Below are 22339 nucleotides of genomic sequence, written 5' to 3' on the forward strand. Positions count from 1 at the left end.
CTGGCCCCTGGCTGTAAGGAGAGCCGGGTCCTACCACGAACAGGTCCCAGGCTCCTGAGCCTCGGTCCTCAGGCCTATCAAGGACGCCTTTGATCAGTGTTCCACTCACCTCCCCTAATCCTGGCCCTGGCCCCACCGGCCACCTCACCCTCTCTAAGAGGTGGCAGTGCTGAGGCTCTGGGACCCATGTGCTTTCATGTTCCGTATGTGCGTCCCCCACAGTGTATTCTCTAATGAGGAACCTGGGAAATTAAATTATGTTGCTAACTCCTACAGCTCCAGGATATCAGGATTTCTCTGATTCACAAAGAAAACAGAGCTGGACAGGTCCTCTGCTCCAGGTTCCGGAACCAGGCCTTACAGTGGACAAGGGCTGGAGTGGGATTAAGGCAGGGACTCTGAGGGTTCAGCAAGGGGCCTTGGGGAGGGGATGTTCCCATCTCTGAAAGGGTGGCTGGGCAGTGTGGTGAGCAGCCAGAATACACCAGGTGAGGGACCCAGGGGGTGGCTTCCCCTCCCTGCAGCTCTCTTCCACAGCACATGGCACCTACCCTCAGCTTCCAGACAAAACTGAAAGTCTCCTGTTTTGTTCCCCAAAGTCTTCTCCCTCTTCTGTTCCCCAAGCCAGGAGCAGAAGTGGGGTGGGGGAGCCAGTGAAGCACAGTGAGGGACAGGGCTCTTGCTGTTCCCACTGCCTCAGCATCCCCTGGCACTGAGCCCCCCACTCTGCCCCACCCAAACCCCGCCTGGCCTGACTTCCCCTCCTGGCTGGAGAGGCAAAACCACACTTAACACTTCCTATCCTGGACCTCCCCGTCTCTGGGGAAAAGAAGCAGGAGAAAGGAAGGGTATCTCACCCCAAATTTCACTCTAGGTTTTTTCCAAAGGCTCCCTACCCCACCCACCAATACAAAGGCCTCAATCCTAAATCTGAACTTCAAGGTGCACCTTTATCTTAAATATTCAATCCTAACTCTGGACCCCAAATGCCACCAGTCTGCTCTCCTTCTGCCAAGGGCATAGATCACCAGTCCCAGAAGAAGCTGGGGAGATCAGGGGAGGACAAGTCCAGAAGAGTGGAGTCTGCTGGGCTGGTGGCAGATGGTGTGGGTGGAGACCAGGTTCCAATCCTGCCCCTTGCTTGCTATGTGGTGACAGACCTGCTGCTGAATTCTCTGGGCCTCCATTTCCTCATCTGTAACATGGGCAGAGTGGCTATCAAAGACATGAGGATTAAGCTACTACGCTCGCTCTCAAGGGATCTGCCCGTTGGTAGGGAAGACAGAGGGGGAGGCCAGGTGGAGCACAGTGGTAGAGGAGCAACATGCACTCTGAACGGGATAATGAAGTCCAGTGGGTCCCCAAAGACTGGGAGCTGAAGCATTTAAGGAGTCATATCAGAATATAGTGGTTGAGTCTGAGGGGTGGTTTGGAAGGAGCAGTTGTCTTGACGACCATGCCTTTGGAGAGGAACCCTCCTCCGTGTTCCATCCTGGGCCTCCCTCCATGACTCTTCCTTCCAAATGCACTATGAGGGACACGAAGGGTCCCTCGTGTCCCTAACACCCGGCCCCAGTGCCTGGCACACAGGAAGTGCTCAGTGTTTCTTAAATGAACAAATGCACCTGGCCCTGCCACTTTTCAGATGCGTGACTCTGGGCAAGTAATTTAATTTCTTTAGCCTCAATTTCCTTATCTATAACATGGGGATGTTGCTATAATTAAGTAATATGCATATGAAGGGAAATTTCTTGAAGGAGGTAGGTTTAGGGGCTTTACAGAAGTATCTTATACATAGATACTGAATTTACTCATCCAACAAATAGTTATTGAACACCTCCCATGTGCCAGGCACTGTTCTAGACAGTAGGGATACAACAGCGAATAAAACAGGCAAAAATTTCTCCCCCTCATGGAGCTGACATTCCAGTGGAGGGAGACAGTCAATAAACAAAAGACAAAATTTCATATAAAGCCCCATGAAAACAAAAATACAAAGTGAGACAGCGTTCAACAAACAATGAATACCTTATACTTTTTGCTCTTTATAGTTGTATGTTTCCCCATACATTCTCAACTTGGTCCCCAAAACCACCTCACGGGCTAGAAATGCTTTCCCTGTTTTACAGTGAGACTAGGAAGTAAGTAATAGGCCCATATTGAGAACTTGGACCAGAGAGTCTGGTTCAAATCCAGAACGTGATTCATTATCACTATCTTGTGTGACTTTGGCGGGACGTGTGGGAGGTTCTGGGGTGGCCTGATGCCCAGAGGAAGGCTGTGCGAAGGTGCTGAAGTGGGGCAGAGCTGAGCAGGGTGTGCAGCCTCGCCTGCGGAGTGGAGCAGGGAGTGGCTAGAGGTGAGGCGGGAAAGTGTGGGAGGAGTAGGAGTCAGGGACCTGGGGCTGGGATGGGGTCCAGGGAGAGGATTCTGGCGGCTTGATAAGGCTGGAGTGAGGAAGGAGAGAAGGGAGACCCTGGGACCACCGGAAGGGAGAGTCAGAGGCACTGGCTTTGGCAACAGGCAGGCTAAACGGAGTGGGCTCAGCAGAAGCAAGAAACCAGGAGGGATGCCAAAGGCATACGGAGGGAATGTTTACGGAACACCTGCTATTATTAAGTACTAGGTATGTACATTATCCTGTTGAATCTACACTATGGCTGTACAGGTAGACAGTAGGTACTATTATTTGCCCCATTTTATAGATGAGGAAACTGAAGCTCAGGAAGGTGAAATTATTCATTTAAGGTAGGATTTCTCAAACTTGGCACTACTGAAAATTTAGGCCAGATAGTCTTTGCTATGGGGGAGGGTCTGTGCACTGTACCATGTTTTGCATCAAACCTGACCTCTAGCCATAAATGCCTGTGGCACCTCCACCCCCAGTTGACAATCAAAAATGTCTTTAGGTACTGCCAAATGCCCCTGGGAGGCAGAATCTCCCCCAGGAGAGAATCCGTTGTCTAAGGTCATGTGTTTAGTAGCAGAACTGGAATTTTAATACAGGTTGGCCTGATTCTGAAAGCCAGGATCTTAACCTCAGGCTATAATCCTGGACAGGTGGGAGTGGGAGAGAGGAGGGTTCAAATGGATCCTAGGCCACTGGGGAGGCAGCTGTGCTCCTCCCCAGGGTAGGAAGGGGTGACTCTTTGGAGGAGGGTCCAAGGACTAGGGGGAGATTTGAAGATGCAAGGCCATGGTTTAGGATTGCTTTCCAGTGAGTTCTTGAGGAAAGGTCAGTCTTATTCATCCTGTGGCCACAGGGTCTGGAACTGAACAGCTGTGGAAAAGCAGAGTCACGCATGCATGGGCGATTGGCACAACCTGAGAGTGGAAGGATTTGTCTGTTCTTTAAGTGACTGTCATGTACCAAGCACCAGGCTAGGGGGTGATCCCATGTCATATTCACCTCCGCCTGAGGAGGTAGATATTACTCTCTGCATTTTATATGCCAAGAACCCCAAACTCTGAGAGGCTGAGTAGTTGGCCTGAGACAGCACAGCTGAGTACACTGTTCTTCGTTCCTACCATGATGCACACTCAGAGCAATTAGAGGGGAAGGCCTTTGGAAGGAGTGAGTGACTGACAGCCTTTGTAAAGCCAGAGTCCCCTTATTTAAATGAAATCTCACCAAAAAGCCCAATATACTAAATGACAAGGCAGAGTCTCTCTAGTAGGGAGATTTGGGGATCCCTGCCTGGTGATCCCTGCACCTCCCCCACGAGGTCCCCAGGGACCTGGAGAATAAGCCCCTCTCTTTACAAACAGGGTTCTCAGACCAGAGGAGAAAAAATTTGCCCCAGGTCACACAGCCAGGCCTGCCCAGAACCCCCAAGATACCCCACTGAATACATCTCATGCTACCACATGAGACAATATATCATTTTGGACAGATTTAAGGGGTTAATGCACTTCAAGGGACTAGCATTGATGTTACTATCATCAATGTGGGGAGGCCGGCTGCTGAGCCAGGACCCAGTTATCTGCCCTCACTGCTCCAGCCAGGCAGGAAGGGGCAGCTGGATAATGGGTAGAGAACCAAACCCTCACATGTCACACCCAGGCAAGGTCTCCTGGCAACAACCCTCTTACAGTCAAGATCACTATCTTAATCCTCTCAAATCTCTTTGAGGTGCAGAGAGCAAGCATCATTATCCCCATAATACAGATGAAGAGATTGAGGCTTGGGCAGGTTAACTGATTTGCTCAAGGCTTCATAGCTGACTAGTGACAGAAGCAGGCCCTCAACCTGCTTCCAGGGTAACTACACTCCATTTCTCTTCAGTGCAGTCCTCAAAGAGACCAATCCCATAACAAAATCCTATAGTCTTGCTCAGGAGCGCCTTCCCGGCATCCCAAACCACCTCCCCCAAACTGGACCAAGGCAGTTGCCCCACCTGTGAGTCTCTGGAACTGTCAACATACACAGCCCCGTACACAATACTGCTGCGTACACCGCAGGAGCCGAACAGAAGAAACTGCAGTGACACCTCTCCGCTCCATGCCCCGCTTTGCGCCCCCAGTCCTGGTGGGGGTGGGGAGGGGAGGGGGCGTGGGTGGGGCCATGTGGACGGGCGGGTCCGCCAGCCGATCAGTTGGGGCAGGTACTGTGTCTCGGGCTCTGGCAGGGTTGTCCCGTCCTCCTCCCGTGAGCCCGGGGGCGGGCGGCGCTCAGGGCCGGTGCTGACGCACGCGCCTGCGTGTGGGCGGCTGTATGAGTCTGTGTGTGTCTGTGTGTGTGGTTGCTGGGGCCTCTTGGGCCTCCTAAATGGGGGTTTCCTCTCCCTGTTGCCAGGGAAACAAACAGAAGCGCCACAACTCCAGGACTGGGCTGGAGAAAAGGGTCCCCACCCCCCACACCCCTACCCACTTTCAGGAAGTAAGGCAGAAGAGGACTCCTTCTCACTCTCCCCTTAACCTGGGGCAAACGTTTGTGGGGCCTGGAACCGGAGTGACCCACTGTTCCGGTTTGCAGGGCACTGAGGAGTTTCCTAGGACAAGGGGCTTTCACTGTTAAAACTAGGACAGGCCCTGGCAACCGGGATATGTTCATCTAATTGTGGGGAGGCCCTATTTTAAAAATACAAGAATAACTCCTGGAAATTTGACATGAATATATGCCCATGTGGAAACATGGGCAGGCTCCTCTCAGGGTCTTGGAGAGGCCTGTGCAACTGAGGGGCCCTGAAGCCTCGCCTTCCTTAGCCTCATAAATCCACCCCATCCTCAGCCCCTTGGGTGTCCCCTTGACGGCTTCCCCCTGGCACTCAGGCCAGGGGCATCAGCTGGGAAAGTAAGCTCTGATGAGAAGGGCAGTAGTTCACCTGCAGACTTCCTGATGAGCAGGGCAGAATCACGGGCACTTTCTGGAGAGGTGGCCTGGGCTGCCGGGTGGGCAGGTGGATGGGCAGCGCTCCTGCGGAGACCAGGAGCTCCCCGGACGGGGAAGGCATTGCCTCGGACCAGAGCTTCATCATTCACTGCCTAGAAGCAGGCTCTTCAGAGCTGGGAGGAGTCTTAGGGCATCATGCAGGCCAGCCCCCTCATTTCTAGACCTGCCTTGGTCCAGCTCCCCAGATTCCCCCGTCCTGCTATCCCTAAGCGATCCTGCAGGCCTGCCCCAGAATGGCACCCCACTGGCCCTCTTTGCCCAGTAAGTCCAACGCTGAGAGGGCACGCTGAGAGGGCACCTCACTTGGGCCCTCGACTTCTGAGGGGCTTTTCATCATCATGACAGGTAATGGGGAAACCGCTGGAGGAGGGGTGGGGCAGCGGGAGCCTGGCTGGGAGGGACAGGATGCCTCCGCTGAGGCTGGCGTGCTCTCAGCCGGCCCAGGGAGGCGCCGAGGGGGCATCTGTTTCCTCTTGGCCATAGTTCCCTCAATACCCCCAGAGGAGGTGAAATGGTGCTGGCTTCCTGAAGCAGAGCTTCCTGGCCTGAGGATGGAGGACGGGACGTCCATCAATACATCCCAAATCGGGCTTAGAACCAAATGCTCTTTCTAGGGTTAAGAGGGTCAGAGGAAAGGGTGATGCCCCCGGATCTCCAGCCATGTTCAGCTGCCTTCCTCCCCTCTGCCTGTTACCCACTTCATGCCCACACTTCCCCTTCCAACTGCTTCTTATGCTTGGAGGTGCTGGAGGGGCCTGCTGACATCTAGGTGGTCCAGCTGGCTTGGGAAGAGAGTGGGGAGGGAGTGTCTGTCTGTGGTTGCAGGACCCTTGCTAATGCCCCCTGGGGCCCTGGAGGGAGTCCCTGGTGGCCTCTGCAGCTTGGAGGCAAAGGGTGGCCCCTTCCCCCAGGACACGCGCAGATCAGGAGCTCTCCAGGGGGAGAGGGAGCAGGCCTAAGGGTTAGAGGTGGGGGCATATTTCCTGTTGGAGCAGAGAGGTGAGGTCCTGAGGCTCGGTGAGCACCAGCTTGTTCCAGAAGCGACAGCCTGGCTGGGCTCCCGGAGGGATGTGGTAGGGGGAGGCAGGAACCTGCGGAGCCTCAGTCAGGCACCTTAGGAGACCAAGAGTGGAGGACGCCGAGACAGGGCTGAGCACAAGGGCAAGTGGGATGAAGGGAGAGAGAGGTGGGCAGAGGGAGGAGGTCGGACGGGAAATCGACATTGAGGAGGAAAACCTGAGCTTTGAGAGGAGGGAAGTGGAGATCACACCTAGGGTCCAGGCCGGGGCTCCGGAGTGGAGAGCTGGGCAGAGGAGAGGCCCAGGAGGAGAGGGGCAGCTGCCCAGGCTGACACCACCAGTGCTCCAGCCCTAGATCCTGGTGGGGCAAATATTTACTGGGCAACAGTTGCTAAGCAGGCAGGAAGGAGGAGGGAGGCCAGTAGCCGGAGGGCTTTCCAGGCTCCTCCCCATCCCTCACAAAAGACAGCTTGGAGAGAGAGAGCCACACAGGTCCCTTCAGCCCTCCCCAGCACCCTGCAGGCTCAGCTCTGTCCGCCCACGCACACATGTGCACCCACACCCTAACTGCAAACTGGCCTCAGGCCAGAGGGCTGACTGAGGGGAATTTGATCCCTGGGCTCCCAGACCTTCCCTCGAACCCTGGGACAGCTTTAGGGGCTTAGATCTTGCAAGATGCCCCTTTCCCAATCAGCTGTTCAGTAGGGACTGGGAAGGAGGGTGGTCTGAAGAGTCAGGATACAGGGAAGGAAGGGATGCTGAAGAATGGGGTCAAGATGTCCAGCAGATGGAGGCTGGGAAGGGGGATGAGGAGGCTGAGAGGAGGCAAAGGAATGACTCTGTTAGAGGCTGTAAAGGGGCAGGGGTGGGCGTGCTGATGGACCCAGACAGGAGGGGTCCTCAGGTGTACACTCCCTGCTCTGGGCCCTGGGGGGACAATGGAGGGGAAGATGTGCTCAAATGCAGCCAGATGTGGCCCATGTGATGTGGGCTGTTGCTGGCATAGGCACAGTGGGGCCGGACAGGCAAGTGCTGCCAGGAAGGATTAGTCAGAAGCTGGAGGCAGGGAGGGACAGTTAGTCTAGGACCCCAAGGAAGCAGATGGGAGCTTTTGGGGAGGGTGCAAGGGCCTAGGGCCTGCAAGGAGTTGGCCAGGGGTGTGGCTGTCCTCCACATCTCCCCCTCCAGCACCCTCAAGGTTTCCATCCATTCACCTGGCTGAGCCTCGGTTTCCAAATGCAAAATGGGGATCCTGATACCCCTTCTCAGGGCACAAGATGTGTCTAGCACACAGGAGGGACACACAGTAGGTTTTCTTCTTTACCAGCCTCCTCAGAGTACCAGCTCTTCTCTGCTCTGCAGGGCTTCTCCCTGGGGAAAGATAGGTTCTTACCACCCAGCCACAGGCCCTCTGGAAATTGGGATGCAGAAATCAGATGGAAGGGCACAAGAGGAAGCTGCTGGGGCAGACAGGGGGGAGCTCCAGTTCAAGGAGCCCAGGCTGCCTGGTGCTGACAGGTTCTCAAGGGCCGGAGGGCTGGAGGGCTGGCCAGACTGGCTGCAGGCCCCATGGGTCCACCCTGAAATGGGGGTAGATGGAAGGGTCTGACATTGTTCAGTGACACCAGAGCAAGGACTAGAGACAGCAGGGACTTCTTTGTCGCTCTTATGACAGCATGAAGCTAGCCCAGAGGGAGATGGGTAGGGGACCCCAGGAAACAAAGCAGACCCAAAGGGCGGGCTGGGCACAGCCATTAAGATAAGACCTATAGAAACCAAATGAGGAACCCCTGGAGAGGGAGGGCCAAGCTGGCAACCCAAAGGGTGTTGTTTTCCAAACTCCCATTGGAAAGTTTGAAAAATACACATGGAAACATGACTCACTGTCCCCCTCCCCATGGCCCCCCTTTCCTGGTTTCTGTGATTTTTCTCCCAAGAGTTAATTCAAATCACATTCTCACAGAAACCAAGTTTAATGAGGGAGGGCAAAGAGCATTCTGAAGGAGGCAGCGAGGCGCCAAGGGAAGGGTCTAGTGATGGGGAAGCGTGCTGGCGCCGGCGCTGGGGCAGAAGGGCGACGGCTGTCCACTTCCAAACACCTGCAGTCGGGGGGAGATGGAGGCGGGGTGGGGTTGGAAGTAGGATTCATTCACACCACCACCAGCAACTGCAGTGTGGCCACTGTGCCCTGCTGCCTTGTGCACCCCAGGCCAGGGGAGCTCTCCTCTGGCCTTCTGCTTGGACCTGTTCCCTAGGGCCACAAATGAGGCCACTGGCTAGGAGGTGGGAGTGGGGGCAAAGCTCCCTGAACTCAGCTGCCTTTGCTCCCAAAACATGTGTCCTGGAGCAGGAACACGGGTTGGGGAGGATCTGGGCAGGCCTGCCCCGACAGGGAGTCTCTGTCCCAGAGAAACCAGCGAAAGGGGGAGCCTGGCACTTGGCCGAGGATGAATGGTCCTTCCACTCCAGGGAGTTCTTGAAAAATGCCTCCAAGCATTCCCAGGCCAGGCGTGATTCCCGAGCTTCCTCATTTGCCACCCCTCCTTGGATGTCCCAGATGGAGTTCTTCCGTCCCCCCAACACTACCCAGCCTCACCCTCTCCGTCTCCCTTAGCCAGTGAGCCCCCAGCTCCTGTAGATCCCACTTCCAGAATCTCTCTCCCTTCTGTGCACTGCCTCCAGCTCCCTGGTTCTGATCAGCTCTTGCCTGGGTCACCGTGGGAGCCTCCCAGCCAGTCTCCCTGCCTCCATGCTTACCTCTGCTCTGTCCTTTCTCCTTGCTAAACCACAGCCATCTTTCCAAAAATGTAAACCTCGGCACATTTCCACAAGACTTCAAACTAACAGCATCCCCATTGTGTTCAGGATAAAGTCCACATTCCTTGACTTGGCTTGTAAAAGCCCTCCATCACCCAGGCTCAGCTCGTATCTCCAGCTTCATCCCCCACCCCCTGGATTCCAGCAATCTCAGCCTCCCTCATTACTTCTATGCTAACCTGCCTGAACTGGCACGAGCATTGCTGTCTGACCAGACTCAGTTAAAAGTGCCATTAAGACCAGGTTAGAATTCCCCACTCAGTCCCCAACATCTCTTGTCACACTAGTGACCCTCTGTGGACGCCTCTGTCCTCCCCATTAGGGGAACTCCTTGAAGGTAAAAGCCTGAATACGTCTGGCCTTCTCCTGTATTCCCAGCACCTGGCACAGCACCAAGGCACAGAAGGTGTGCTGTCCACACTTGAAGCTGAGCGTCTCACGAGTCTCCCTCGTAAACTACCACTCTCAAAGTGCTCAGCTTCTCTCTCTACTTTCTCCACACACCCTGCTCTTCACACCTACTTTCAGCCCCATCTCCCTTCTGCCCCTCACTGCCTTCCTTCATCAGAGCTCTAGGTGTGGCCTCTGTCCACAGCCAGCCCAGGGCACAGTCTCAATATCAGTAGGAACAGCAGCTACTGTTTAGAGAGCATGCGCCATGTGCCAGGGCCTCTTCCAGGTTCTTTCCATTCATTGGCTCATTTGATACCCAGCAAGAGCTAAAAAAAGAGATTGGCCCAAGAACCTGGCTAGTCTGCTGGTTCAGGATGGATCTTTGCAGGAGCTTATAACTCTGTAGTCACTGGGTATAAAGGACATGGAGTATAAGCTAGGCCCTGAATAAATGTTTATCAAGGGAAGGAACAATATAATTGCCTACGTTTATAGCACATCCTATCATCAGCGAAAAATTCTCCATGCAGCCCTGAGAGGTGAGCATGGCAAAGTCATTATTCTAATTTATAGAGGAGGACTTGGTGCACGTGAGTGGGGAGGCACCTGCTACCAGCCACACAGGTGGAAACAGGCACTCAGCCAAACGGCCGCACCTCCAGGGCCACACAGAGAGAGGGTCCTGTGTGTGACAGGGAGCCGCTGTGCTGGCCAGCATGTGGGGGAGGGGGTGCTCCAGTGCGTTCAGGGTCAGGGCTGCAGGAAGCCCTATGAGACCATCAGTGGTCTCAATCCTCAAAATCTCTTGGGGAGAGGGCTTCCAGAACAGCCAACACCCCAAATCTCAGATATTCGGATTCAGTAATTGGTCTTGGGTGGGACCCAGGCATTTTTCCGTAAACACCACTTCAATCTGTCATTTTACAGATGAAGATGCTAAGGTTTGGTGCAGGAATCATAACAGCTAACACTTACTGTGTGCTTGTGATGCGAAGCGCTGTTCTAAATAGTGCAGGTGTGGTATTCACCTGATCCTCACCATAACCCTGCACAGGAGGGCCTGTTAATAACAGCTCCATTTTACAGGTGAGAAAATGAAGCACAGTGGGTCCAAGGTCACTCAACCAGTAAGTAGTGGAGCTGGGACCCAAACCCCAGAGACGTGGCTTGGAAGGACACATTCTCAACCTTGACCCCATGGCTGTCAACCCCAAAGTTGCAAAGGAGCCACTGAGAGTGAGTAAACTGAGGTCAGAGAAGCCACAGTTCAGGTGGGAGGCCTGGAGGCTCCCAGCCCCCTCCTCACAGGGGTGGAAGAGGCCTGGTGGTGAGGAGCTGAGTACCGGGGCATCTAACCATTGGTCCACCCTTCACCTGCCTGCCTCCCTCTCCTCCTAAGGGGAACCCTGACCAGCCCCTGCTGAGCTGTCACCCTCCTGGTGCTAATTGATGCAGCCTCCTAATTGCTGATCACAAGGAGGCAATTAAGTCCAATTAGGGAGCAAGAGCTGATTAGTGCTCAGCTTCCCACAGCCTCTGGGCACCCCCTGGGGTCTGCAGGAAACTGCCACCTCCCACCACCCCCCAGGGAAGAGAACTGCTGCTTATACGGAGCATGTCAAAAGTTCATATTCCTTCCTTGCTTTCCCAAGGATGGAAGGTCAAGCTTATTCCTGAACTCTGTACTACAGGGAAGCTGTCTCCCAATCCCACCAGACAGGACTTGCCTTCCCTTACAGCCAACATCATGTCACCCATAATTCATAAGTACTTGCCCACCATCTCATCTATCCTCCCCACAATCCTGTTAACACCCTAAGCCTCATCTATTTTGATTCAATAAATGGTCTGGGGTGGGACCCAGGAGGTAGGGTACCCCACATAATCACTGTGGCTTGGAGAGGGTAAGTAATTTGCCTAAGATCACACAGTTCACTTTGACCCCCGACCTTGTACCCCTGACATGTATGCGGTATATCTTCCTGATGATCTCACCCCCATTGTTCCTGATGTAACGTGGCAGACAGATGGAGCCCGAGGGGTACACCTTCCTTCCACAAGCTACACTAAGCTAGGTTATCCCATTTAATTTAATCTGCTGTCTCTCCCTCTGTTCTTCTGCCTGACTTGATCCCAAGAACCCAGCGCCTAATTTGAGAAGGTGCTTCCTGGGATCACAGAACTTAAGAGTCAGGGGATCTAGTTCTCTCTTGCACAAATTCACTTTGTGACCTTGGAGGAATTCCTTCTCTTCTATTGGCCTCGATTTCCTCATCTGTGAAACAAGCAGACTGGACTGGAAGATTTCCCAGGCCCTTCTGACTCCATCCCTTCTGTTGCAGGGGAGATGGTGAAGGGCCAGGCTTCCCTTTTGTATGCCTTCAGGGCCTGGAGGGGATGGGGACAGGGACACTCAATTTCATATTGAAATTGAGGGGGCCCCACAGCTAAATAAGAATGAAACTGTTCAGACAGTGACAGGGGAGGCCGGGAACTCCCAGGCTTTAGCGGGGACTGGAAGTGGGGAGTGTGTGTGTGCTTGTGTGGGAGGTGGCGGCGTCATATCTCACACACACACACAGACATAAACACATACACTCCTGTCCTAGGACCGGGGCACAGGCAAAGCGATGGGGGATGTTAGATGGACCAGAATCAGGGCCTGCTTTCTTGGGCTTGGAGGAGAGTGAGAGGCACCCGGGACACAGTTTCTGGCCCATATCTGGCAATGCATTTTGCTCGCCTTCATCCCTATCATTGCTGGGCCCTCACAGGGAAGAGCCTGGAAGGAGGGAGGTTGGGGGGAGGGAGGGGCCCCTTCTCACCTCCTCCTGTGTCTTAGCCACACTGTCCCTTCCGTGGCTCTGTTCTTCTGCCCCTGCTCTCTGGGTCCTCTTCACAAGCGTGGTTAAAGTCAGACTAGCCTGGGTTTTACTCCTGGCTCTGCTACTCATGCTCTACCGGCGTCACCCTGGGCCAGAGCAACTATTTCCTTTTCTATAAAATGCGGTAACAATAATTCCAGAGAACCACTACCAGCAGAAGGTGAGGTGTGCGTGTACACTGAGGACAGAGGGCCTGCCCCTTGTTGGCGTTGTCCCTCCTAGTATCTGGCAGAGCCACAGGCCCAGGGCCAGGGTTGGCAGAGTGTGTGCTGAGCACCACAGGGCATCCAGTCCCCAGCACCCAGTCCCACTGCAGCTTTCTTTTTCCTGTGGTGAATCACTGCTCGCGGGCCCAGGGGACCCAGGAGTCCCCGGCTTGCCACAAACAGTACCATTGTCATAGAAACCGGGCCTTCCCTTCCGCTCTCACTGATTGATTTCACCACATTGTCCCCCACACTGGGTCTGGTTCCTAGATCTCTGCTTGTGACTCATTGATTGAATTGCATCTTGTTTCATGTCCCCAAGATACCATCAGCTTTGTCCCCACTCCATGGTCTGCGGCCCCAGCCCCTCTGCAGGGCCCCTTTCCCCAGCAGGCCACCCCTCCTTCCCACCGACCTCCCCGCCACACCTGCCACCTCCCTTCCCTGCCCAATTAGGCTGGGCACCTCCTAGGAAAACATCTGTCCCTAAGAAGTGAGCAAGTGTCAGCCCAGCCTGGAGCCTGGGAGTCCCCAGGATCCCACCTCCCCCGCCACATTCTGACTCCTCAGCCCTGGGGTATGAGCTGAGCAAGGGCAAGGGAGGTGGCCACGGGTGGAGACCGACGGGCACTGGTGCCACCTGCTGGCCAGGGGGACCAGCCCCACTTTTCCCTACTGGTGGGCGTGTCTGGGCTAGTCCTGAGTGGCAGAAGGCCTTCGCTTTGTGTCCTCTTGGGGCAGTAACCCACATCATTCATTCGTCTGCTCGTTCATTCATTCATTCAGATGTTTACCATCTGTGTGCCCAAAATGGCTCCTGTCCTCGTGGAACGAGCATTTAAGTGGTGATGAGTGCCTCCAAAGGGGCAGCTCAGAGTGCCGGGGGCAGCGCATCCAGCACTTAACCCAGGCCACAGGTCTGGAGCAGGCCTCCCTCAGGAAGGGATCGCTGGGCTGAGTCCTGAATAATAAGAACCAACACTGATTAAGCACTTTCTGTGTACTAGATGCTATGTCAGTACTTTATGTGCATCCTACCACTAATCACACAACAATCCCTTGAGGTAATTACTACTATTACCTTCCTTTTATATAGCTGGGGAAGACAGGTTCAGAGGTGTTCAGGTGCTAGGGGCTCACAGGTAGTAGGCAGCAGTTCCACTCGCCGACCTGTAGCCCAGCTTTGGAGGACCTCCACACTATGTCTCCTGCTTGAACAGCTGGGCAGAAAGGGAGAAGAAAGTGTGTCCCAGGCAAAGGAAACTGCAGGCATGGAAACCACTGACCCAGGGACAGAGGAGGAGAGACAGGCAATGGAGACAGAAAAGGAGCAGCCAGGGAGGTAGGAGAAAAGCCAGGGAGGGAATAATGAGTTTGGAAAAGGAAGGAGGGACCAGCAGGGTCAGAGGTCAAGCAAGATAAAACCTGAAACTGAGGGAGAACCAGTCAGTTGGGGGAAAGCTGTGGACACAAACCCAAGGAGAGCAGATAGCCCCTCTGCACAGGTGTGACGTCAAGGCTTGGGCCAACCAACAGGCCAAAGCTGCCTGGGAGAGACAAGTACAGTGACCCACCTGGGAGGGTTCTAGACTACTGGTAATGAGGGGCACTAGGCAGCCGGGGCATAACTATCCAGGTCCTAGAACTGTATACCAGAGGTAATTGGACGTGCTGGGGGGGTAATGAGAGTGGGAAACGGCCTGACCTCCCCCGGTTTCTGAGAGGGGGCCTTTTGAAAGGATGTTGGAGCTAGAAAGTGCCTCAGAGACCATGTGGTGAGTCAGGAGGGGCTTGCACCTGCTGGTGAGAGCCCATTGTTCACAATGCAATCAGCCATAGTGAGAGAATTCACACCAGGGAAATTGGCAATTGCCACAAACCAGGGCTTCTCCCCCCTCCCCCCATCCCAGTCATTTAACAATGATGCAAGCACATCACTCCCTTGCCCTCACTTTACTGAAGAGGAAACTGAGGCCCACCCAAAGATGGGGAGTGACTTGTTATCACACAGTCATTTTCTCCATTTTATTCATTGAAGTCATTATCTGCCCAGCAGGTTTTTATTGAGTGCCTCTGCTCTACTAGGCTTTGGAGAGACACCTCCCCTGTCCTGGGGGACTTTCAATCTGGTGCAACATGCAGAACATGTCAACTGACTTTGACAGAACTGTGGGCTAAGTCCTAGCTCAGGAGGACGCAGCAGACCCAGAAGGGGCACCATAGTCTGTGAGGAAGGCCTTTGGGAGGACGGACTCCAAAGCACAGTTCCGAAGGCTGAGTAGGAGATAGCCAAGATGAGTGCAGGAGAGGGTTCCAGATTGAAATATTAGTACCTGCAAAGGCCCAGGGGCTGAAGAGAGCCTGCTAGGAGCACACAACCTATGTATGCTTCTTTGTACTCACAAGGGCCTACTATGTGCAAACCTCCTTTTATCAGCAGTGATTGAGGGCAAGGGTTTGCATGCTTAGACACCCCTTCTGGGCCATCTGTCACAAGTTACAGCAGTGAATTAGCACCATTACTGAGTTCCCTCTGTATATGAGTTCCAGAGAAGAAAGACCCAGTAGAAGTACATGCCAGGCATCATGCATGCATCGGCACCACTTTGGAGATGAGAGGACGGACAACAGTGAGGGCCTTGGTGTAGGCAGGGAGGAGAGAGGAGAGATGGAGCTTGGTGTGAGGGCAGAAGGGATGAGGGAAAAACAGAGGGAGAAATTGAGTATTTGACAGGGTTGGGGAGTGGGGAGAGGCTGTTCAAGAAAAAAGTAGGAATAAGCACACCCAGCTTCCAAAGAGCACACTAACTGGGCATCTACAGTGCGCCAGGCACTGGGCTAGGTCCTGGGAATACAGGAGTGAACTATATCAGTCCCTGTCCTCAAGGAGCTCCCAGTATATTGAAGACAGTATATTTTAACTGTAGCAGACAGTTATAATATAGAATGATGAATGGTGAGGGGCCCCCAAAAATGACCAGGAGAGATTTCCCAGGAAAAGTAACATCAAAGTCGAGTCCTGCAAGATGAACCATCATTTGCCAGCTGAGGGATGAAGGAACAGCAGATGGGACAGCACAAACCACAGCAGTGTGGAGCAGAACACGGTGTGCTCCAAGCCCTGAAAGAAGGCCCAGGTGGCTGGAGTGGAGAATGGGAGGGAGGGCAGAATCAGGGCAGGCGGGCAGGGGCCAGGAGTGAAGGGTGTTCTAAAACACACCAGAAAGTTTGGTCACAAATCTAATGGCAATTGGGAGCTAATATAAGGTTTTAGGAGGAAGTTTCATGATCAGATTTTTTTTTAAATGATCTTTCTGGCCACTGAGAAGGGGTTGGACAAGGCAGGGAAGACAAGAGCGGAGGAGGGAGACCACTTGGAGGCCACTGCAGAAGGGACATGAGATGTCTTGGATCAGAAGGGTAGCGGTGGAGGCAGGATGTTGATGGATTTGGGAAACGTTTTGAGGTGTAGTTGAGAGGACCAGTTGATGGACTGGATGGGAGGAAGTTTAGGGAAAAGTCAGGAATCATAGACGGCTCCAGATTTCTGGCTTGAGCAACCAGGTTGATGGTGATGTCATTTACCGGAAGCAGGAAGAGCTGGGGGCGGAGCAGGTTTGGACTGTTGGCAGGGCCAGAGCTAAAAACCCAGGGCTCCTGGTTTCAAGCCAGCATTTGTTTTCCCTGCGGGAGCTGCTGCAAAAAAGTGTGGAGAATGTGGGACAGAAGAGGGGGAACACAGGGATGTAGAGGGGCAGAAGCACAGGGATCAAAATAATAGTAACGATCACTAACACAATTCCAGGCATCGTGCTTTAAATATATATATGTCCAGTCAAATTCTCACAACAACATGACATCTTTTCTAAGTTAGCCACACCTTTCTGCCCCCATATCCTGCTTTATTTTTCTTCATAAGGATTACCACTATAAGTAGTTACATGATCTGCTTGGGTACTGTGTCCCCACACACACAATGTCCCCTCCATGTGAGTAAGAACAGTCTTCAGTGGTGTATCTCCAGTGCCTAGAACAGTGCCTGACACAGCAAGGGTTTCTATATATATTTATTGGATGAAAAATGTTAACTCCTTATTAGGTAGGTATCACTATTATTCCCCTTCCAGACCCTGTCAGTTGGACTCAAATATTTCCTGAGGCTGTCCCCTGAACCGTGTCTCCTAAGGACTCAGGAGAACAGGCAGCTGGACACAGAGCCAGTCTTAAGCAGCTGGAGGTGGCTCAGGATGACCTGGGGAGCTGGTCAGACCATGGGGATGGCCAGGTCTCAGCCACCTGGGTTTTCATCCTGAGGCAGGAATAGACTGTTGGCCTCAGTATCTCGCACATGCTGGATGCCCCACCAGGAAGGGGCCAGGTGGAAGCTTGAGATGGCACTTGATGGGGCAGGGCTGGGCATGGAGCAATACCTAGCTGGGCAGGGAGGAAACATCTGGGCTCTAGCGCAGGAGGTCAGACTGGAGCGGAGCAATTCCCAGTAGTTTGCCTGCAGCGCCACCTTGTGGCCAAGATTCAAAGACGCTTGACCCCCACCTGTCCCGCGCCCCTCAAGATCCAGGCAAGCCGGCCCCATGCCCAACCAGCAAGCCTCCCTGGGCATCTCCAGCATCAACCTCTAATCATCCCTCCAGTCCCTTCCCTTAGAATGAACCTCATTTATCCCTCAGACACTACAGATCCACATCCAGGAAGCCTCTCAAAACAGCTCCGGCTTCAGGGATCCCTCCTTCCTTGGCCTCTAGGCCATCAACCAGGTGCCACTGTTTACCTCCGGACTCCTAGGCTCTGGAGTCAGACTTTGAACACTGGAGTGTCCACTAACCAGCTGTGTGACCTCTCTGAGCCTTATTTTCCTGATGTTAAGCAGAGATGGAAATTCCAGCCCCCCCAGAGTTGTGAAGAGGATTAGATAAGACCAAGTCTGTAAAGGACAAGAGAGCTTAGCAATAAAGAGGCACTCAGGAAATGGCAAGTCCTTCCCAGCCCCTTCTCTGACTTCCTCTTCCCTTTCCTGAAGAGGGAAGCTGCATGGAATAGAAGACGTAAGGGAGTCACAGGACCTGGGTTCGCTGGGCTTCAGTCTCTTTCCCTGTAAAATGAGGCCATTAGATAAATAATGAACCTATTCACTCATTCATTCAACTTGTATTCCACCTATGACATTCTATACATTGAATGTGTCTTTCATATCCATTAATTCACCTGTGCCACATTATGTCTCATGCCTTGGTATCCCATTAGTATGGAGCACAGTGCCTGGTACAAAGAGGGCACTGGAAAGATCCCTTCTCAACAACCTACCAAGTAAACCTATGTTTACTGCTCCCCCCCTCCCTGCCCCAAGAGAGCACCCAACCCCGGTTGGCACCAGGCGCCCCTCCCCCTCCCTAGTCCCTGCCCGAAACCAGAGCTGGCGCCACTGAGTGAGGAATCTGGGGACCAACTGTCACAGCTCCAGTATCACCCGCCTCCTGGACGCCTGGGTCCAGTCCCGAGTCCCAAGGGGCCCTGTCAGCCAGCTGTCCTGGGGGACCCTGACTCCACCCCAGCCCCCCTGAGCTGCTCTCCCTGGGGAAATCAGAGAGTGCAGGGGACCTGGGAAGCAGGGGAGTGCTGAAATGGTCCCAGCGGAGGAGCAGAGGTGTTTTCCTGACCAAGTCCAAACCTCAGGCTGGGCTTCAAAGCCCTCGGAGATCAGTCCACAACAACGGAGGGACCCAGCGTGACCTCTCTCGTCCAATCTCTGTAGCCCGCTAAGTCCCAAAGACTATTTTGCCCTCATATTTAATCCTGTTTGGCCATGTTCTCTGGCTCCTATAGTCTAGTTTCTGTGTCTTGCTGAGGGAGGAGATCAAGTTTGATATTTCTTTGGGTAGAACTTTACCAATACATTCTCATTGAAATTAATAAGCTGAGTGTGTTCCAGCAACAGAGAGAAAAGTGGCTGCATTCAAAGCAGAAAGGATGTTTAGATAGCAAGGTGGAGGGGACTTCCCATAATGGGGGGAGAGCATGAAGCAAAGAAAATGGAAACCCCATAAAGCACAGGGGAGGAGGCTCAGCTGACTAGGACAGACGGAGAAGGCCTCCTGAGAGGAGCAGGGCGATGGAGGAGATAACCTCTACAAGGACCAGCTGTTTTGGTAGGGCAGCCTGGGTGGCAGCTGCCTGTGTCTCCCTCCCTCCCTTGGGGCCCTGAGAATAGGGCAGAGGAGGAGCAGGCGTTAGGTGTGTGCCCCCATCCCTTGGTACTTGGTGTGTAGACAGTGATAACAGGTGCCTGGGCTTGCTCAGAAAACAGAAGGGACACCAGCTCCACACACAGACATGCCCATGGATCACCCACCCGACTCCCGTCTCCAGCCTCCACAGGAACCCTGAGCCACCCTCCTCTTGACTGAGTCACTTTTCCTGCCCTGCAGCCAGGCCTGTGTACACACACACACACACACACACACTTGCACACAGACACACTCCACATACAGCTAACTCACAGCTCCACAGGGTCCTTTGTTCCACAGCCCTGAGGCTAGGAGCCTGGCCTGTACGTGTTTGTGTGTCTCCGTGTGTGCGTGTTAGAGACAGGTAGAGTTCACCTGCATTCCAGTACTCGACAGGAATTATTTTTGGAATTATCTGATCTTATTTCTGCAAATCTAGATCTAGAAGTGACTTCAAGTGACTCATAGTGGGTCGGAATCTCCTCCAGGGCCTGGCACATCGAAGTGCTCAATAGGAAGTGGTTAGCTAAATGAATTAATTACAATTAATTAATGACCACCATCTAGCTAAAGTCACCTGCAACGGGAGAACAACGAGGGCCAGAGCACTAACACCAACTGAACACCTTGCATGAGTCAGGCACTCTGCTAGGGACTTGGCTGATTATTTCCATTTTAGAGATGAGGAAATCGAGGCTCAGCAGGAAATGACTGTCCAAGGGGCACAATGAACAAGCAACATGTTTGGTTCCAGAGGCCTGCTCCTTCCTCTTACGTCAGGAAGCCTCAAATATGCAGTTCCGTTCAATACACCCTTGCTGAGCTCCTGCTCCAGGCAGGGCTGTGTGCTGGGCCCTGGAGGGCCAGAGTGGGGAAGGATGGCCAGACCAAAGACACAGTCCTGTCCTCCAAGATCCCTAAGGGGAGAGATATGCACTTTACATGCCTTTCTGGTCATCAGGCAGAGAATGAGGGGCGGGGTGAGTGGGCACAACCACTATTTCCCAGCGGAACTGTTGAAGCAAGCAAGCCCTTTGGCCCCCCCTCGCCATGACTCTAGATTGGGCAGGCAGGGAGAGGGAGGAGAAGGAATGCTCATGGACAGAAACCGACCCTGGCCAACTTGTGTTGGTGAGGAGGGGAGGCCCCTCAACAAAGAGGGCCACCAGCCTCTGTGAGCGAGGGAAGGACTTCTCAGAAACCTGCCCTGGCGACCTGGCTCCTCAAGGTACCCACCCTTGGACTCCTCTGCCACCTGAGCCCTCTGGTAGGCCCACTGTGCTGGATAGACCCTACACAGTCTGCAGGCGCATGCTCCCCCATGCACACCCAGACCTAAGGGCACAACCTGGCCTCGGTTCACACTGGCCTTCTCCACCTTGGGTATTTGTCTGGAGTCCCCAGTGGGACCCTGAGGGTGGATGCGACATGTGGTACATTAACACACCCAGGGAGCTCATCTGTCCTCGTTGGATCAGTGAAGTAGGTCCAGCAGGGACCATCACCTCCCCCACCCACCCCTTAGTCTACCCCTCCCCATTCAAACACACTTGTTTCTGTCCTTTGTTTTCTTCCCTGGCCAAATCCCCAAGGCTTCTTTGGTCATTAACCTCCTGCTTTAATTAGCTTAGTGGGGAGGAAGGTGGAAGCAGGGCAAATTCAGGGTGGGTGTCTACAGGGAATCTCATTTCGGTGGGGACAGGAAGGCTCAGACTAGCTGGGGACAAAAATGCCTGACACACAGTAAGTCCTATGCAACTGCTTGCTATTTCTATTCATGTGAAAAACAGTCACCTGGTCCACCAAGTAGGACCCTTCCCCCAAGGGCCTCAGGGTCCCCAGGAGCACAGTCCCCCCAGTCAAGGTTCTTGGGGCAGAGACAGAGGGGACAAGAGTAGGGAAGAGCCCAGTCCCACAGGGCCTCGCCTTCCCAGTGCTTCCTCTCCCACTCTTGCTTGGCAGTGATAGCCAACCCAGTCCCAGTCCCACAGTACGGGTGCTTGTTAATCTTGTATTCAATCCCTAATCCAGGGGGCACCCCCTCCCCAACTGGGTTCCTCAGTTCCTCAGTCATGGCTCCCCTTCCTGGGATGGTGTTGAGCAAGGGGCAAGAACTCTACAGTGTGCCAGCCCCCAACCCCTCCTGAGACCCTCCCCTGTGGCTCCCACCCTCCCATTAGTGTGCAAATTTACTCTTTCCAAGAATCAGTTTAGGGAACTGGGCTTTGCCCTCAGCCCTCATGGCCTCACAATGCCAGGTCTAGGAGGTCGTCTCATCCAGCCCCCTGCCTCCAAGTAGGACTCTACCTCACAAACTAGTTCAGATTTTTGGTTTCCAAGGCACTCCAGAAAAGGACACCTTTCCACTGTAGCCCTCCCACCCATTCTTATAAAAACTTTTGGGAGGAGTTCTTCTTAAAGTCTGACCTCAAGCCCTCAAGCTGCAGCGTCATCCTTTCTCCTCTAGGGAAAGACCCTGGCATATAAAAGGGTCACAAAAGAAATGCTGAAGGTGTGGGGTAAAGGGAGAAGAAAGATTGCTCCAACTTCTGCAAATCCTCTAATAGTACCCCACTGTCCAATTCATGTCTCAAAAACTTATTTTTACTTTCACTAGATTTCTAGAGTCCAAGGACCTGAATTAATGGGTTTTCAATGAGAGAGAGGTGGACGAGGCAAAGGGGAATGACGGTGGAGCGACAGAACCCATCAGCCCCAACCTGTGCGCGCGGCCAAGGCCTGCAAGAAGCCTGGATCCCCAGTCGATCCGTCTTTCCTCCCTCCTTCCGTCGCCCCAAAGCTCAGGGCTCTCATCCGAAACTGTTAAGTCACGTCAAACCTTTAGGGCACCCCCTGCCCCCACCCTCTGCCTCCACTTCTCTCCTCTCCCTCCACCCACTCCTCGTCACCTCCTCGCTCCACGGCCCTCCAGCTTCCCTCCGCTGATCGGAAGGACGTGAACTAACTCACCTCCCGATCGGTGCCTCTCAGATCTTCGAGGCCGGGGGCTGGGGGGTGGGGGGCGGGGGGCGGGAGGGGACCAGGGGGGATGGCTCGCCGCTTGGGGAAGAGGGGACCCGGTCTTTAGCCAGGGGGTCCCACCCTCCAGCCCGGCACCCCATCCCGGCCTCCGCAGCGCGCAGAGCCCGCTTCGCGCATCGCGGCTGCGGGCTTTGTCTGCTCGGCCGAGCGCCTCTCCCCGCGGGCCAGAGCCGGGATCGACTCTGGGATTGCGGGAGGGGGAGCGGAGAGGGAGCGCGCAGGGCGGGAGAAGAGGGGAGAGAGAAAGCCGCAGTGACCTAGCCGGGACCGCTCCCCGCCCTCTCACGCCCTCCCATTATCCTAAGAAAGAGGGATTCGAGACCGGCCGGGACCGGGAGGGGGC

At 54.0% G+C, this 22339-nt stretch overlaps 1 long non-coding RNA gene across 1 annotated transcript; it reads left to right on the forward strand.

The window, feature by feature from the left end:
- Positions 1-5600: 5600 nt before the first annotated feature.
- LOC140846209 (uncharacterized) lies at positions 5601-21902 on the forward strand. Its single transcript, XR_012125163.1, has 3 exons — positions 5601-5737; positions 10708-10857; positions 21572-21902. It is a non-coding gene; the product is annotated as an uncharacterized lncRNA (long non-coding RNA).
- The last annotated feature ends 437 nt before the right edge of the window (positions 21903-22339 follow it).

This window comes from Manis javanica, chromosome 14 (genome assembly GCF_040802235.1).
Source record: "Manis javanica isolate MJ-LG chromosome 14, MJ_LKY, whole genome shotgun sequence".
Classification (NCBI taxonomy): Eukaryota; Metazoa; Chordata; class Mammalia; order Pholidota; family Manidae; genus Manis; species Manis javanica.